Source organism: Panthera tigris, chromosome F3 (genome assembly GCF_018350195.1).
Source record: "Panthera tigris isolate Pti1 chromosome F3, P.tigris_Pti1_mat1.1, whole genome shotgun sequence".
NCBI lineage: Eukaryota > Metazoa > Chordata > Mammalia > Carnivora > Felidae > Panthera > Panthera tigris.
The window spans coordinates 32,452,390-32,470,891 of record NC_056678.1 but is presented as its reverse complement, the minus strand read 5'-3'; the positions used below and the strand labels follow the sequence as shown (position 1 = coordinate 32,470,891).

General features: G+C 47.4%; 1 protein-coding gene across 1 annotated transcript in view; it reads right to left on the bottom strand.

Moving 5' to 3' along the window:
- KCNH1 (potassium voltage-gated channel subfamily H member 1) overlaps positions 1-18,502 on the bottom strand; it is a 378,677-nt gene that overhangs the window by 29,713 nt on the left and 330,462 nt on the right. The gene's annotated exons all lie outside the window — the stretch shown is intronic.

Here is an 18,502-nt window from a genome sequence, read left to right as displayed (position 1 = left end):
TTTTAGAATGGACAAGGATATGAAAAGAGGTCACAGAAGAGGAAAATCTAAATGACTATAAAGCATATGAAGAAAAGCCACATGTCAGTCATTATAACAGAAGTGCAAATTTAAGCTACCATGAGGTACTGTTTTTTCAACTCTCAGGCAAAAATCCTGAAGTTTGACAATCTGCTTTGTTGATAAGGGTGTGGGAAACAAGCATTCTCATCCATGTCTGGCAAGTTTTTGTAATGTCTTTGAATATCAGTTTCCTTATCTGTAAAATAGAGCTAATAACAATGTCCACATACTTTATAGGATTATTATAGGATGAAAAGAAAGAATACATGTAAAGTGCCTAACACATACCTACTGCACACTTAATAAACACTGCTTATTAACATTACTAAGATATATTTGATCACATCATTATGTTTTTCTTCACTGAAGCTTCTACAGAAGTCAGGAATAAATGCTGTCTTCCTACTCTCCTGCGGGATCTCCAAGGACGGAGACAATGTCTCACATTTCTGTGTTGCTCTCAGATCCAGGCACAGTGCAGGACACATAGCATGTGCTCACTAAATACCTGATTTTAAAATATAAAGGTCCATTCTTAGGCTACACCTGTAATCTTGGGTTTGTGCTCCTAGTTTCTTATTTTGCTGTGGAATGACCCAGTCCCCAAGCAGGAGGGCAGAGGCCAGTGGCTAGGATGAATGACAGGAATCCAGACACCAGGTCTGTGTGCAGAGCTGGGACTCCGGGGTTGGAGTACAGAGGGCACCCCATCAGCAGACGGCCCCTCTGATGGATGAGGCACATTACTCTGCGATCACTAACACTGCCAATTGCCAATGCCCAGGAAGAAACGCCTGGTCAGGGAAAGGTGCCTGGACCAGGGCAGACACCACAATGCAATCTTCCTGGATCAAGGATGGGGGAAGCTTCTGGTACCACCTGAGGACATGTCTGAATGGCAGGGGCCCTTCCTGTCTCCTGCTGGAAAGTCTGAGGGAAGGGAGGGGCCGAGGAGCACTGATGTCTAGATAGGAGGAATCTTGATGCCCTGGCCATTTTCAATCACAGTCTCTAAGCCCCAAAGATTAGATACCTCAGGCCCTTTCCACCAGACACTCTCATTTCCTCCTTTGTTTCCCAGCAGCCCCATCTCCTCTGATAACAAAGGCAGAGGGACACAGAGAGTGATGCTAGAATCAGAGGGACCCCAAGGGCTCACCTGGCCCAGTCTTCTGTCTTCAGGTCAGTGACCTTCTAAACCATTCTCAATGCAAGCAACCATTATGCCTGGCATTATTAACAGCATGACAACTGACATTTGTTGCGTTCATGGTTGACAGAAAGCTGGGACACATGCTATCTCCTTTGGGGGTCATAGCGGCCCTGCAGCCTATGTGGGGCAAAGTATTCTTATTTTGTACAAATGAAGGCACAGGCTGGGAGATGCAAGGTCCCTGGCTCTTCCAACCCCAAATGCTATTCTCCTTCTGGAAGGTCCACAGAGTCAATTCTGTAGTTCATTATCTGATGGTCAATTTTACATACACACATATAGTTGTGTCTGCTTTTATTTAAACCCAATTTCACTTGCTCATTCCTTCACAGGCATGGAGAACAGCTGGTTACTGTCCGTTCTTCTGTACATGCTTTGCAAAGTCAAGGACAGCAAATGACTCATCCAGAAGCCTTCTCCTGGCCAGGCTGCAAACTCAAGTGCTCTCTCCCTCTCTGGTCAGCAGGGGTCTGAGGGTTGTGAGTAGGTGGATAGGGGCTCTGAGTGTTCCCAGGCAGGCGGGAGGGAAGTGGGGGGGAGGCAGGGAGGTGGGGCAGTGTGTGCTCTGGAGACGAGAACTCATCTATCTCACTGGCACGGAGAATGTTGGAGAAAGCCATAGACTTCATCACGTCTCCCCTCCAAGGCCTCCCTGCCAGGCCAGGGTGGAGGGACAAGCCGAGGGCGCCTGCTGAGAAGTCCCTGAATAGGCAAGGCCTGCCAGCCTCTCCAGGGGAAAGGAACTGTCAGCTCAGGCCCCTGGTGGAAACATACTTCCTTCTAAGTCTTCAGACCTGAGCTCTCCCGCAGCTTGTACCTGAGGAGCTGACGAGGCTGGTGGAGAAGAATTACAGGACTCATGAAATCTCTCTTCCCTGGGGGTTTAACCTTCTCCTCAAGAAATGCAAGGAGGTCTCAGGTCAGACAGAGAAAATAAATTTCCTGAGGTGTGTGATTTTTGGGTAGCCAAGCATCAGCATCAGAGTGGCAGTGACACAGTCTTGGGGCTGGAGAGCCAGGTTCTAGTCCCTCTTGGCTGGTGGGGCTTCTGGGGGACCCTGGCTGGCCCAGACACAGACCCCATTTGCCTGCGATTTTTATAACAACGACAACAAAAGGCTAAAACCACCTGATATGACTGCTTAGAAGATATAATCGAAGGAAAGTGCTCAGAAGACAGACCTCAGAGGCCTCATGGTCTCCCTTCCTTGGTCATCCTCCTTCTGGGGACCCCCTCACCCGTTGTTCTGAGCCAGGGTCCTCCTCCCGGCCCACACCCACCTGTTATGGTCAGCCATCCTTCCCCCTTCCTCCTTCCCTCCCAGGTCATACTGCATCTCTCCCCAGTGTCTGGGCCCCCCAATTCCAATCCCAGTCTGCACCTACGCCATGCCTCCCCTAAACAATGCCCCCCAGCCGTAAGCATAATCAACAACAGCATTACTGCCAGGTGATGTGTCACCTACTCTTCGAGTGTTGTGTTTTATTTAATCCTCACAACAGCCCTGAGGTAGATACCATCACCACCAGCCCCATTTTACGGATAAGGAAACTGAGACCCGGAACGGTAGGTGGTATAGTGGAGATTCAGACATAGAAAGTTGAACCGCAGATCCTGTCCTTTTGGCAATTAATTCTGCTCCTCATGGTCCCTATTTTCACTCATCCCGAAATCTCCCCTCTTCCACAAAGCAATATAGGAGGGGGTGGGGGAAGGGCCTCTTCCAGACTCAATGGGCCAGAGGGCCTGACCTCTGTCCCCTGAGGGCATGCTCTCACCCCTTCCCTGTCCACAACATTCGCTGTGCTCAAGAGATGCAAGAGTGCTGTGCATCACGAGATGCAAACAACCTTCAGTATTTGCAGAAGCAAAATGCAGCATGGAGGGTACAATCTACCACAAAATAAGCAAAGCGTTTGAAAATCAAATAAAAATGACCTTTGCTTTAGCCACTATTTGGGATTATGTGCGCCGTGACTGGTTACTCAGGATGTGGGTGACAGGCGCTTAATGATTTAATTAGAACCACAAATAGGGCTAGAAAGGACCTCACATGCCATTTTTCTTAACTCCGTGGTGTTATAGATGAGGAAACTGAGGCCCACCGAGGGGTAGGGACGTCCTTTAGGCCTTACAGCCAGGAAATGGTGGCCTGACCTCGGGACCAGCAGTTCTTCTGTGTCTCAGACTGTATCTTTTAGCAAGTAGATGGAAGGCAATAAAAGCACTTCCTAGCAATTTTTACGAAGCATACTGGCTAATGCTCACCATGCCACCCAGGTGGATCCTGTTATTTTCATTTCGCAGATGAGGAAACTAAGGCTCAAAAACATGTCAGCGCTAAGTGGAAGAGTGAGCGCCGAGGAGGTCCCTGACTAGCATTTCCCAGGTTCTCTCTCACCTCACGTTTGATGAACACATACTGCACCCAAGTTATGTCGGGCACCACACAGAAGGAGGGGCAGGAAGTGCCTTCTCTCTGGGAATTCACGATCCAGGAAAGCAGCAGGTGTTGAGGTGGGGGGCAGGGACTGTGTGCTGGGACAGGTATAAGAAGGCACTGAGGTCAGTTTTCCATATACATTTTTCTTTTTTTTTTTTTAATGTTTATTTATTTGAGAGAGAGAGAGAGTGAGCAGGGGAGGGGCAAAGAGAGAGGAAGAGAGAATCCCAAGCTGGACTGGGGCTGGATCTGAAGACCCTCGGATCATGACCTGAGCCAAAACCAGAAGTTGGATACTTAACCAAACCACCCAGATGCTCTTTTTTTTTTTTTTAATTTTTATTTATTTTGAAAGAGGGGGGGTAGGGGAAGAGAGAGATGGAGAGAGAGAATCCCAAGCCACGGTCAGCCATCCCATGTGCTGTTGGCACAGAGCCAGGTACAGGCTCCGTCCCCTGAGCCATGAGATCATGACCCAAGCAGAAATCAAGAGTCAGTCCCTTAACCAACTGAGCCAACCAGGCACCCCCATATACCTTATTTCTTGACCAATATCTGAGACGACTCTGGTAGGCGTGGGCAAGGCAGCCAAGCCCAGAAGTGGTGGGAGGGGGTGCCAGGTAATCGGTGGCTGGGCAGAGCCCCCACCCCAGCTCTGAAGTGAGGCGTCTGTCCCCGCGCCCCCAGCACTGAGAAGTACAAGGCCTTTGCCCCTGCCAGGCACACGGAGAGTCTGCCCATAATGAGGCAGGCAGGCATTTACCCCGGCTTGACCCAGACTCTGCTCCCAGAGACAGCTATTTACATCAAGAACTGTTCAAGGACAGGGACAGCACAAGCAATTACTGGCAGTAAAACCCAAGCCCGGCTCTGCTCCACTCCCCCACTCTGTTTTTTATATGGTCAATAAAGTGGCTGCCGGATCCGCCCTCTTGGCAGCGGAGTTTAGGTGTGAGTGTTCAGCCGGGAAACCAGCTGGCCGCACAGGGGGAGAATTGACTGTCTTCATCAGATTGTAGGTTTAATGCCCCAGCCCAGGGGCGGGCTGCTGGCTCCAGATGTGGCCTGTCTGCGGGGGCATTTTCTAAAAAGCCCCTTCAAGCTAACAAAGATGAAACTCCTACAGCCAGGCCATTCCCTCCCCTGCAGAGCCTATAAAAGAGCTATCAATGTGTCTGGTCCCAGGGACACAACAAATAAAAAGGGCCTTCCCTGTGCTCCCTTGAAATGTCACATGAATCCATTCAGGCAGAAAGTTTTCACAGAACTACAAACAAGTCCTCCTTTCCTGGTCCGCCACCCATTGGGAGGTGTGCTCAAGCTATGATCCAGGTGTGTAATTCAGGTACATGACGAGACTGGACGCTGAATGAGAACACAGACACTACAGCATGTAGCACAGATGCACAAATGCAACACGGGGCCTGGAGCATCACGTGTGTTTGCGACAGCCCTGAGCTGCCTTACTCTCTAGACGGAGAAGGACGCTGAATGCCTCATGCCCATCCTCCACCCCAACTCCAGAGCGACCCATGCCGCCTTCATGCTGGACTGCTCTCCCTTCCCCCATGCCCATTTCCACTGGTTCAAATCCCACCTCTTCTGCAAAGGCCTGCAATGCCACTTCTTCCAGGAAGCCTTCCTTGAGTCTCCCAGCCAGATCCAAACACAGCACGATCTCCATTCTGCTCTAATAATAAACAACGCTTTCTGCCCTGAAATTACTCTCTTATGCAAATATCTGAGCTCCCCCCAAAATCCATCAGGGCAGGATTCGTGTCTGATTCATTTGCACAACCCCCTCAGGGCTAAGCACAGTCCTTGGCACACAGCAGGAGCCCGGCGTCTCCTGACTGAATGAACACGACATTGTATACACACACGTGAAAAGATACACGAGGGTGGCAGGTAGGTTTCTTCAGTTTCCCTCCCTTGTTTCACTCCTTTTCCTGCTCACCTAGGTGGAAGTTTTTGTTTTTTCCCCTCAGTAAATCATTTATATCAAATGTATGCATTGGGTGGTAGCTGGCATCAGGAAAAAGGCAGATTAGTGTCCAAGAGTCAGGTATTCTCTTCTCAAGACTGGAAAAAATCAGGCATCTGCTCCCTTGGAAGGACCCAAAGGTTCGCTGTGGCCCTTTGGAGAAAGAGCGGGGCTCTTGAGAGGAGGGTGGAGTTGGAAAAGGTTGGAGGGGGGTGGGGGGAGCTGTGGCTGGCTGGAATCCAAGAGAAGGGCCTCCCTAACCAACACGGCACTCAGGAGGTGGGCTCTGCGTGTATGGTGACATGAGAAGGCATTCGGCCAGCTATGTGCTCCGAAGAGTTGACACGGAGACCACAGTTACCCTGGAGCTGATAGGAGTTGCACAGCCATGCCCTTGCCGTGAGGCACAGTCCAAAGGCCTCTGTCCCCAGCAGCAAACCCAGAGGAGGCATCCCGTGTGAGGACTGGAGAGGCTTCCTCCACTCAGAAACTACCCCTGGGAATCCTGAGCCCCCGAAATGGAACATCTCTTCTGTGCCTGCATGTTTAATGACACAGTGACCATCCCTAGAGCTTCCATTTACACAGTTACATCTCATAAGCAACTTTCATAGTTACAGCCTCCATGAACTGACCATTGAAATATGCTGGCCGCTCTCGGACTATGCGCAGCTCTTTCACTCCGGCAATTACTGGACCAATCCACCAAGGGAGAAGGGTTACCTCCCATTCTCCCAGGCACTCACCCAGACACAGTCTGAAATCGGGGGGGAGTCTGAACTGGGTCACATTCGCTTCTGCGAAGGTTTCCTGCAAAGTTAGAACCTCTGGTCCTATTGCAACACTTAGATTCCTAATTCCAAAATGGAAAGTCTCTGTCTGGCTATGTTAGTCTCCAAACGCCTCCCACCATCACGATTCTCAGTCACCCAGGAGGGAGGATGAGGGTGGAGGAGGAATTTGTATTTGAGGCCCACGGCCAGGGGCTGGAGTAGTGCCTGGCAGGGGTGTGTGGACTAAAGATACTCTGGTACTTCTCATGCTTTTATACATGGGGAATAAAGGTGTAAATAACCCACAATGATAAGGTGCATCCACTTTGTGAGTCCTGCCAAGTCAAGGTTGTAGATTCAAATTCTAGCAGCTCATTTGACTCAAATATCCCACACCCCACCTCGTTGTGGCCATGATCCTACACAGCCATCTTACAAGTGCACAGGCAGCTGGAGAAAAGAGTGGGAGACTGTTCTGGGTTGAATCGTGTCCTGAAAGATGCATCTGCCTAAGTCCTACCACTTTGTACCTCAGAATGTGGCCTTGTTTGGAAGCAGGATGGCAGCAGATGTAATTAGTCAAGATGAGATCATGCTGGAGTAGAGTGGGCCCCTAATCCAATATGACAGGTGTCCTTATAAAAAGGGGACATTTGGACACAGAGATAGATATGAACACAGGGAGAATGCCATATGAGGATAAGGCAGAGATCAGGGTGACGCAGCAGAAGCCAAGGAACACCAAAGAATTCCACGAACCATCAAAACCAGGAGAGAGGCCTGCAACACTTTCTCCCTCACAGCCCTCAGAAGGCACCAGCCCCACTGACAGCTTAATCTCGGACTTCTTGCCTCCAAGACAGTGAGACAATACATTTCTGTTCTTTAAGTCACCCAAGCTGTGGTACTTTATAATGGCACCCTGAGAAAATGAACATAGAGACCTGAGACAGACTACCTGTGCTGGTGGTGATATCATGAAGCTAAGTTAACCAAGAGTCAGGCTCCTATTAGTTTAAGAAACATATATTAAGAAAGCTATAGATGGATGGATGGATGGATGGAGGGATGGATGGGTAGATAGGTAGTGATGGATGGATGGAGAGATTTACAGATGGACAAATAGATGATGGATGGATGGATAGATGGATGCATGGATGGATGGATGGATGGATGGGTAGGTAGACAGACAGGTTGTGATAGATGGACAGATAGATCAATAGATGGACAGATAGATGATGGGTGAGTAGATTGATGGATAGATGGATGGATGGATGGATGACAGATACATAGGCATACAGATCGATGATGGATGGATGGATGGATAAATGGGTAGGCAGATGATAGATAAATAGATAGAGTGACAGATGGATAGATAATGTATAAATAGATCTGACTGCTGTGCGGACATGGTGCCTGGGTTCCCCCCAGCCTAGCAGCCTTCCCATACAGGGCTGGAGAGAGACTTGCCTGTCTGGGTGGCATAGGAGAAGCATAGGAGAAGCATCACACAAGGAGACAATAAAATCCATACTGTACAATCACTATGGCAATTAGACCTCCTGAGCACCCTTATCCTTATCCCCATTTTACAAAATAGGAAGATGAAGCTAGAGAAGTTAAGTCATTAACCTAACACCACCAGGCTAGTAAGTGGCAGGGCTGGGATTCATAATCAGATCTGCCTATCCTCAAACACGGGTCCTTTTGTCACAGCTGCTGCTTTGCACAAACACTTCCCTCAATGATCCCATGTTCAAATAAAGGAGGTCAAAAGACCCAACCAAAGAGTTAGACCAACTTAGAGGGGGAAGTATTTTTACACCCTATAATCCAGGCCAGCCCATCCTCACCAGTCAGGGGACATATCATGAGGCCCCTGCCCTCTGATCCATGATTCTAACCTGCTTCCCTTCAAAGTACTGGCTCTAACCACTGGCCTCATGCTGCCTCGTGCTGTGTATCTAGCTTCTGGATTCTGCTGTCCTGTGGAGGTTCTGGCTCAGTATGCCTTTCTGGCCCCAGAATCCCCCCTTTCTTTTGGCTCCTCTAATTTCTGGCCCATGGAACTCACCCCTGGTCCACTCTTAGCCAAGCTAGCCTTAAGCATTGTTTTTTTGGGGGCTGGCCAGCCCCAGTCCCTCCATGGGGGAGGGAGAGGAGGCCAGACACCATGGCTGATACAAATGCAATCATACTTGCATGTCAGAAATCTTGCTGGGCAATCACACTGGAGACCTGCTAAGATGTATGTAAATGTCTTGGAGTCTTGTGGAGCTTTGCAGGGGGCTGGTGGAGGTCCCCTCTTCAGGGGCCCAGGCCTGGTGGTTCCCTTTCATGTCCCTAAATTGAACTCCCATTCCCAGGACTTGGCCTGATGGAGCATATTAGCTGTAACCCTAGGCCTACAGAACCTGGCTCATATCTCACTTGGCCCTTTCTATACTGCTCTCAAAGATTCCCAACCATGCCAGATGCTGTGGCCTCTGAGATGCCTTCATGCTGTTCCTCTGTCTGAGAGAAACCTCAGCCTCCTCCTGAGGCCTTTCCTCCTCTGCTTTGCCTAGCCAGCCCCTACTCTTCCCTCAGGTCTCAGCTCAGATGGCACCTCCTCTAGATTCATCCTACACCTGGGTTGGGTGACTGTCTGTTATGTCATCTTTATCATCTGGTAATACTCATCAGGGCCCTCCTTAAGTTCCAGGGTGATGCACTCGTCTGAGGTCCTCACCAACTTGTGATCTGGACAGGCAGGGCCTTTGCCTGCCTTGCTCACACCGAACCTTTAGGGCCAGCACCCAGTAGGGGAAGGATAAACAACTGTGAAGGAGTGCAAGACCAAGGCCACAAATGGGGCATTTGTGACTTTCAGAGGCCAAGTAAGTTTTTCCAGAGGAAGCCCCTGGGCCCCTAGCCTAGAAAGCGTCCCCACAAATGTTGTCCATCAGGGCAGAAGGACAGCTTCTCAGGACCACCATGGGCCCCAACGGGACTCAAAGCCCACTGGACCCACCCCTAACAGTGAGCCAGGAGTCTACTCTCTGAGCTCAAAGCTCGTCCCTGGAACACCATGAAGTCTAGCAAAGAGCACAAACCAGCATGAAGCAGGCACAAGAAAACTCCACCATTCAAACCAGCAATGTTAAGTCTCCAGCAACCATGAAAGGAAGATGGTCATGCTATGTCAACTATGAACAATATTTGCTTGTCCTTAAGACTACAACTCACAATTTGGGGCACCTGGGTGGCTCAGTCAGTTAAGCGTCTGACTGTTGATTTTGGCTCAGGTCATGATCTCACAGTTCATGAGTTCGAGCGCCACTTTGGGCTTTGTGCTGACAGCACAGCACAGAACCTGTTTGGGATGCTCTCCCTCTCTCTCTATCCCTCCCCTGCTCACACTCTCTCTTTCTCAAAATAAACAAACTGAAAAAAATTTTTTAAAAGACTACAACTCACAAAAATAGCACTTCCATGAGCTAAATGTAAAACCAAGGCCAGGGGCGTTCAGCCCATGTGAAATTTTCACATCAAATCAATACCTCTTCAGGAGCTGTTTCCTGATACCTCCTGATACTTGAAAGAAGTTTGACTGGCTAAGGGCTGAGAGAGAAACTTGAAACAGAGAGCCCAGGAGCTCTGGAACCTGGAACTTCATAACAGGAGGAAGAAGGAGAAAGAGGAGGAGGAGGAAGAAGGTGGGCAGGAGGGGGAAGGTAAAGAGAGGGAGGGGGAGGAGGGGGATGCAAAGAAGAAGAAGAGGGAGGAGAAGGGGAGAGAGGCAGAGAGAGAGAGAGAGAGAGAGGAAGAGAGGAAGATAATGAATATATGTCTTACTGTTATTTCTAGATCTGTTTGGCCTGGTCTACCCTTTGCGGTACGGCAAGGGAAACTTTGATCCTGGATCTATTTTGTTTTGATTTTTCTCTTGGCCACCTTGGCTGTCCATTCCTCCCACACCAAGGCTTAAGGAAGCAGGAGGCAATGCCAAAACTGCTGCAGTTCTAACAGCTTCGTATCTTTGTTTTCTTGAAGCGTTTGTTCTCTATGACCCTCACAGGGCCCTGGGATTCTAGCCTGTGAACCTTAGGCCCAGGGCCAAGGGCTTGAAGAGGCTGTGAACAGTTGTGTCCTTCCTCCCATCCTGCCAGTGGCCTTCCCTTCTGCCTGGCTCCCCTGACACTTGTTCAATAACTAATTGCGCATCCTCTCACCCCACCTTCTCCATCAGGGGGGTGTTATTGTGTGGGCAACATTCCTTTAGTTTGGGTTCGCTCTTGTGTTTGCCAATTTATTCACCTTTAAAAATGATTTCTCCATCTTGGTTCAAAAACCAATGGACTCAAATACACTTTCTTTAGACTGCATACAACCCACAAGATAAATGATAACATTAGCAAATAGATGAGAACAGAGGAAAATAAGGTAATAAATGAGATGCAGTTAAAAGCTGACTGGAAGGTTTTAACATGCCAATCTGGTTCTGAGTCTCCTAGAGGCCAAAGCAAAGATGGCAATATGATCAGACACAACTGGGAGTGCCCAGTGCCTCACAAAGAGATCATTAAGTGTCCAAATAATGCATTCAGCATGAAAGATGTGGTTTAACTCTGGCCTGGAGGAATGTCGTTGGCTCTCTCCTTTCTTCCATAAATATTAAATGAGCATCTTCTAATTGCCCTGACCTGTAGGCTCTGGGGATAAAATATGTATCAAGCTGTGATCCCACTCCTGCTCTCCATAAAGAAAGAGATTTGCATTTTTAATTGAGTTTGGCTTTGGGTGGTGAATTTTTGCCCAGAGGTGTGGGGAGCTAGGGAAGTGGTTGTGGAAAAGAACAGACCTTCTGGTTACCTTTTCTATTTTCTCAGCCTGCAATACCCAATCCTTCATTCGCTGCCCAGAGATGTCCTCATTCTTCACTGTCCAACTCAAATGCCACCTCCTCCAGGAAACCCTCCAATACATTGTCAGCCTGAATTAATTGTTCCCATAGCACATGACATGTGATTTAACTTAGCACTTATTTCATTTTTCCTTCTGGCATAGACTTTTCTGCCTTTCCCCCTGGCCTAACTTATTCGTGTCTGTATTTTCAGGGTACAGCCCAGTCCCAGTCAACATAGGCAGTAATCAATAATACATCTCCTTGTGTTGTATTAAAGATCATTTATTTTCATGAAATGGTAAGTTCAGAAGTCAGATACACAGCAGTTAATTTCATTCAGGACCGAGGCAGCTCTGAGCTGAGTGAAGTTAGCAGGAATTCAGCATCAACAAATCAGGCCCCAGTGCCAAGAGCCTCCACAACCTAGAAGGACTCACACATTCTCCTGCCACTCAGGAGGGTGGCTTCTCAAGTTTTCCCTAACCAAAGGGTGTGAGTATTGATATTTTTCTTCAACCTACTGACCTATACTGCATGCACTGCTTCCACTGTGAGAAGCAAGTGACAGAGAGGCCTTGTCTTGTCTAAGGTGTGGAGGGCGGGGCATGAAGGTCACAGAAAGAGCTCTGGCTGTGGCAAGTGAATGTAATTCCAAGTCTTTGTGTAATGGTTAATGGTGGCGTGCATGGCTGTGTGTGTGGCTAATGGCCGAGGGCACATCACTTAACTTCTCTGAAGCTGTTTCTACAATTGTCCATAAGGAGAGTAAAACCTAACTTGCCCAATTTTTTTTAAGTTTATTTATTTTGTGAGAGAGAGAGAGAGAGAGAGAGAGAGAGAGTGTGTGTGTGTGTGTGTGTGTGTGTGTGTGTGTGTGCAGGAGTGGGGGAGGAGCAGAGACAGAGGGAGAGAGCCAATCTCAAGCAGGCTCTGCACTGTCAGCACAGAGCCTGACTTGGAGCTCGAACTCACGAACCCATGAACCATGAGATCACAATCTGAGCCGAAATCAAGAGTCAGACACTTAACTGACTAAGCCTCCCATGCTCCCCTATTTCTTGCCCAATTTTATAAAGTATGAATGTTATAAGGTAGGTGAAAGGGTTTATAATAAAACCCATCCTGGGATTGTGCTTGTTAAATATTTTCTTCCTCTCTGTTTTTTTTTTTCCCTTTACTTAGTTTTGGAGGCCTCTGCTGCTTACTGGCCATGTGACTTTATGCAAATTGCTCAACTCAAAACTCGTCAGTGAAATGGGCCACCAAGGACTAAATGCAATTACACATGTACTGAGCTTGCCGCATCCATACCAGGGGTCAGAATATACATGTTTATTACAGGGGTCCATATGTGCAGCATAACTCATGAATTAGGTCTCAATTCATCCATTTATTCATTCATCCACTCAAACAGATGGCCCATAGCTCTTGTGTACAACTCACTGTGCTACATACAGGAAACACAGAGGATCATGACACCACCCCTGCCCTCCAAGGGTGTGAGGTCTATATCCTTTTTGTCTTTTTTTTAAAGTTGATTTATTTGTTTTGAGAGTGGGGTGGGGAGGGGCAGAGAGAGAAGGAAAGACAGAGAATCCCAAGCAGGCTCCACGCTGTCAGCACAGAGCCCAACACGAGGCTCAATCTCACAAACCGTGAGATCATGACCTGAGTCAAAACCTGACCTAACCCCCAGGTGCCCCTCCTTTTTGTCTTTATCTTGTACATATTCCACCCTCCTCTGAATGCCCTTTGTCTCTCCTGGGTGTCTCCTCTGGAGGGAACAACCCGGATGATAAGCAGCAAGCTTAGGTACCTGATTTATGCAGTACCTGTGTGAAGCTGATGTATAACCCCCTTTGCCTCTCGCTATTGCACTAAGGGGAGTCCTCCCTGGAATGTTCTGGGACAGAGGGCTGGTTCCCAAAGAGACAATCCATGGCAATGTCTGATCAGCACAGACTCTCTGTTGGAGTTCTGTGTTGGTTCTAGAGGGAGAGCATAGGGGCAGCCAGACCTCAGAGAAGGCTTCATTCAGGTCAAGTCTACATGAAAGATCTGCTTCCACGGCGAGGCTGGAAGCAGCAAAGACAGGTGATGATTCAGGGAAAGTTCTGGAAATAGAACCCCCCAGCTCTTCTCCATTAGGGGCAAGCACAAGCTTCCACCCACTCTGACAGGCCTGGGGACCATTTTGGGAAGAACCAGTGTGCTGCCTGCACCAGATGACTCATGCCCAGGCACTGAGTGTGCCTCTGGTCACTCTCTGCATGAGGATGAGGACCAGGATGGGAGAGACAAGGAGCCCAGTTCTCTTTTGCTGAGCCTCAGCTGTCAACAGCCAGATTTAACCAACACACAATATAAATCTTCATGGGATTAGTTTAGTTTGGTTCAACTGTACGTTACTAATCTTCTCATACCCACCCCCCACCTCCAGGATTTTGCACCATTGTCACTTGGGCATAATTTTCCTATCAAGAGCTAATTGTTATAGACAACCATGAATAACTATGATTTTTCAGGGCTGAGAAAGTGGGGTGGGATTCTAACCCAACATCAGCAAAAATAATCATAAAAATAAGCTCCTGTTTTTTCAAGTCCCCTCTGTAGGACTTGAAGGGAAGAGGCTCTCTGAGGTATGTAGCTGAACCAACACAGCCTTTTTGGGGGGCCTGGGATAAAAGGAGTCTTTGCTGGGATCTTTCTGGCCTCAGCACAGGCTCTGAGACCAGAGCAGCTGGGCAGAAGACCAGAAGCTTCAAGAGAAGCTCCAGGGGCCCTGCTGCCCTGGCCTCAGGGCTCCAAAGGGAAGCAGATGCTGGGACAATGGCCAAGGTCCCTCAGAGAAGGCAACCAGCATGTTTATATGTCACATTTCCTGGCATCCCATTTTCTAAGCATGCCTTATCCCTGCTCAAAGACATTCCTTTGCAACACTCAGTTGGGTCTTGCTTTAAAAGGGGGTGTGTGACACAAAAATCAAGACTTTTCTGAAAACCCGCAACAACTGTATGCTGTTTAAAGAATTTACCTTATAGGATGGCTGTCTGCAGGATTCTTCAAATGATGGGGTGTTCCTTACAGGCATTTGGAATGGGATGGGATTTATGAACTTTAACTTGCATGGAACTTTACCTTCCCCCAACATATCTGAGGCCTCCTTTGCTCATCTTTGGTTGTTTCCATGGTCCATTGGGCATGGGGACAAGGTTGTCTCTGGTTTCATGTCCTGCCTCTCCAACTAGTCTCCCTGGGAACTCCTGTTCTCTCTACTCCAACTCTGGAGATCCTTAGGGCTCTGCCAAGAGTAGGTACTTCACGCACAGCTGGTTGATCAAAAGGGATGAGTTTACATCTTCTGTTTAAGTTATACCTTCTTTCTGACCACATACTAATTAATTTCTAAAAATACTTTGCTTTACAAGTGACCTCTCTTTGCCTCCCAGAGAGCCTCTGGGATCAGGTGAGACACTGTGGGAAGAAAAAGCAGCCCTTGTTTGCCTAACTTTAATTAAACAATCATTTCCCTAAGGATTCTGAAAGGCCAGGCCCTGAGCTAGAGTCTGGAGTGACAGAGGAAGGATCCAGTTCCTGACATGGGGACTGAATGCACCAACCGGTGCACCCAGTAAGACATGTAGAGGCTGTGATAGGATCCATCAGTAGAGCCACCATGGATCAGGATACAAATGTACTTTAGTCCCCAGACTACACCTCAGGATAGCATCTACTATTACTACTACCTTTAGGGATTCTGCTTTTGATCCATGAGACATGTTGTGCCCTAAGGCAGAGGCTAACTAGTGTTCCCTCTCCTTCCCTGGGCCTCACTTCACTCTTGGGCAGACCCTCACCCTGTAAGGAGGCCCAGGCCCTGGTTCATGGATCCAAAAGTCTGGGCACTCTTTCTTCTTCATTGGGGAACCCAGCTGCTAGGGTGGGTAGTAATATATTGAAATACTCCACCTCTGGTATTTCCTGTTACCTCTTAACACTTCCCCCATCTTGTAAACCAGACTCTCAGAAAATGGATTTATATCTCCCTGTGGGGAACTCAGGAACAGCACAGTAACCCCCTTGACCAGTGCTGTCCAATAGATATATAATGCAAGCCACAAATGTGAGTCACATATGTGAACTTTCTGGTGCTACATTTAAAAAAAGTAAAAAGAAATAGATGAAATTTAATTTTAGTGTTTCATTTAACCCAATATGTCCAAAATTCATTTACATTTCAACATGTAATCAACCTAAAAAACTATTAAGGAGATATGTTATATTGTTTTTTTATACTGAAGTTTTCAAAGTCCATTGTATATTTCATACTTACAACACACCTCAATCCTCATGAACTACATTTCAAGTGCTCAACAGGTGCATATGGCTAGTGGCTTCCATATTAAACACTGTAGCTCTAGACCCAATGCAGTGTGAAGAGGTGACTAAGAGGAAGCCAATCCTAAAGAGGCATGGGGTCAGAAATAGAGGTGACCCAGGAGTCTGCAGGAATCAGTGACTTGGACATCCCGATGGAAACAAAATCACTCTCAGGGTTCTCAATGTGGTAAATGACGATTCCCAGGATGTGCCTCCAACCAAGACCAACTAAATGCCTTTGCACCATGTAAGTTTGTCCACAACTGCATTGTCCAATACTGTTAGACATTAGCCACATGTAGCTCTTTAAATTTAAATTAATTTAAATTAAAAAATCATTAGCTCAATTGCATTGGCCACATTTCAAATGCTCTATAGTCACATGTGGCTCGGAGCTCCTGTATAGGGTTGTGCAAATATATTTCCATCATCACAGGGAGGTCTACTGGACAGAATCTGAGTCAACCCCTGAGAAATGAGGGGAGTCACCCCAAATTCCATTACTTGTAGGCATGGGGGCTTGTAACAGAACCTAAGTTGATTTATAGAAAGATAAGGTTATTTTTCTTGCGTGACTGAATTTGTGGAATGAGATGAATTTGTTTTAACTTTTAATAGGCATTCTTTTTAACTCTAGGAGCACGTTGCTCTGTTTGTAAACTTGGAAAAAAAATCCATACCATCTCATGACGTGGTGTAAGGATTAAGAGACAAAAGGTCAGACACCCAACCCAAGGTCTGGCACACTGGGCTCCCTCCCCTCCCTCTTCTAAAGCTGTGTGTGTCTGTGTGTGTACCTCCATTCCTCTCAAATGGGGGAGCAGGCAGATGTCCACCTCTCTGAAAACAAGGGCCACATTACTGTACTACACTGGAGACCCACCCCCCCCCCCCCCCACCAGCCACAACAGGAAGGGCATGTTAAGGTCAAACAGGACTTGTGAAAAGGCAAACTGGAAATTGCCAAGTGGACAGAATTAATAGGAAAAAACCACTCTATAGAAACTAGAAAGAGCATCAGAATTTGGAGAGCAATATAATTACTATGGTCAGCCATAACCTAAGGATGGGGGTGGGGCAGGGGTGGGGGGGAAGAAAACAAAGGTGTACTGGAAGTGAGGGGTGGAGAAGGAGAGAACTGAGGAATTCTTTGCATTCTTTTGATCAAAAACAAAAACAAAAACAAACAAAAAAGCAAAATGAGGTGAGACAAGAAGACTGGAGGGTTTAACCAAACAGAAGTTCATGAAGTCCATGAAGCTTCATCAAGGCTTGTCCAGGCCATGAAACCTTTATTTTATGACAATGACATCAATGTGAGAATAACCACATGCAATTAAAGTAAGTAGTAAATAAGGAGGAGTCGCTCAAGGTCAGGTTAGCTTAGGGATGATATGGGGAAGAACGTGGAATGATCTGTGCCAAAGACAAAGGGTAAGTCATATAGGATAGAATTTTAATTATATCTAAATGGGTTAACCTGAACCTGCTTGCTCAAGAGAATTAGGAACAATACAGATCTATTGTTCCTCTCACAGACTCTGGCTGAAAGTGGTATATAGTAAATCATACAGTGCTGTCTCCACATTGTTTCACCTGTTATTCTTGGCTGAACCCCTGTCTGGAAGGACTCTGGCCCAGGAAAAGGTGGCAGATCTCTCTCCTGACCAGGGATGGGAGCAATTATAGCAGCTTTAGATTGTTCTCCCCGTTCCTCACTGTTGTCCAGGGAGTGGGGCCTCCTCAGGGTGTGGGTGGGGGGACGAGAGTGGAGTCAACAAAACTACCATCATAATATGAGGGTAAGCTGATATTATTTCACCCTTATGCATTTCCTTCCTTTATAATTTTCACAGTCCATACCTTTTCTCCTGGAGCTTTGGTGGTAGGAGAGTTCTAAAGGACCCAAGTTCAATCTCCTCGTTTTTTACAGGTGGGTCTCAATGACCCAGAGAGCAGGAGAGAAGTGCTGTGCACAGGAGCCCTGAGCAACTGGGAGCCAAGGTGAGGAGGCCAGATTTACACAACACACATTCCATTCAGGGCTTTCTCCACTGTATTTTGTGACCTCTCCACTTGGTGCTGGATTTGCACATATAATAGATGCTTGATGCTTTGGTGACTAAAAGCACTTAAATTTAACCTGCATGACCCAGGTCCTGTTGCCCTGGCTCTTAGCCAACCCCACCTAATAACCAGAGAGGTTTTAATTCTAATGAAAATTCTTCAGTGAAAGAGCTCTGGCTCACAAAGGCTGCCACCAGCTGTATAAGCGCTTGTTAGTTTGAGTTAATAAAATTTTTAGATCTCATAAAATGCATTTTCTCTTGAGGTATTTTTGTGTTGTATTTACAATAATGAGATCCCTGATATGACTCCAAGACTAAATGGAAGACCACATAGAAGTGGATGACTGAAATAAAATTTAGATTCTCCCTCAGTGGAGGGATATAATTGCTCCCAGGCAACAAAGCACAGAGTAGACTCTGTCTCAGCTCCTCATTGCTTTTTTGAGGCATGTCAGAAGCTGCAGAAAGAAGCTGTCAGAAGCCAATTGCTATGTCTGAGCTGTCCTTTTCCCTGTGGATCCAGGAAGGGACCACAGCCGTGGCCCAGCTTTCTGTCCTTATGTTTTTAAACTGACTCATGGTCTACTGAGAATGAGCCTCTCTCCCACATACCCTCACACTTCCCTCCATGCCCATCAACCCATGACTAAGCACTGAGCAAGTTCCAATGGGTTCCAGCCCCAGACTG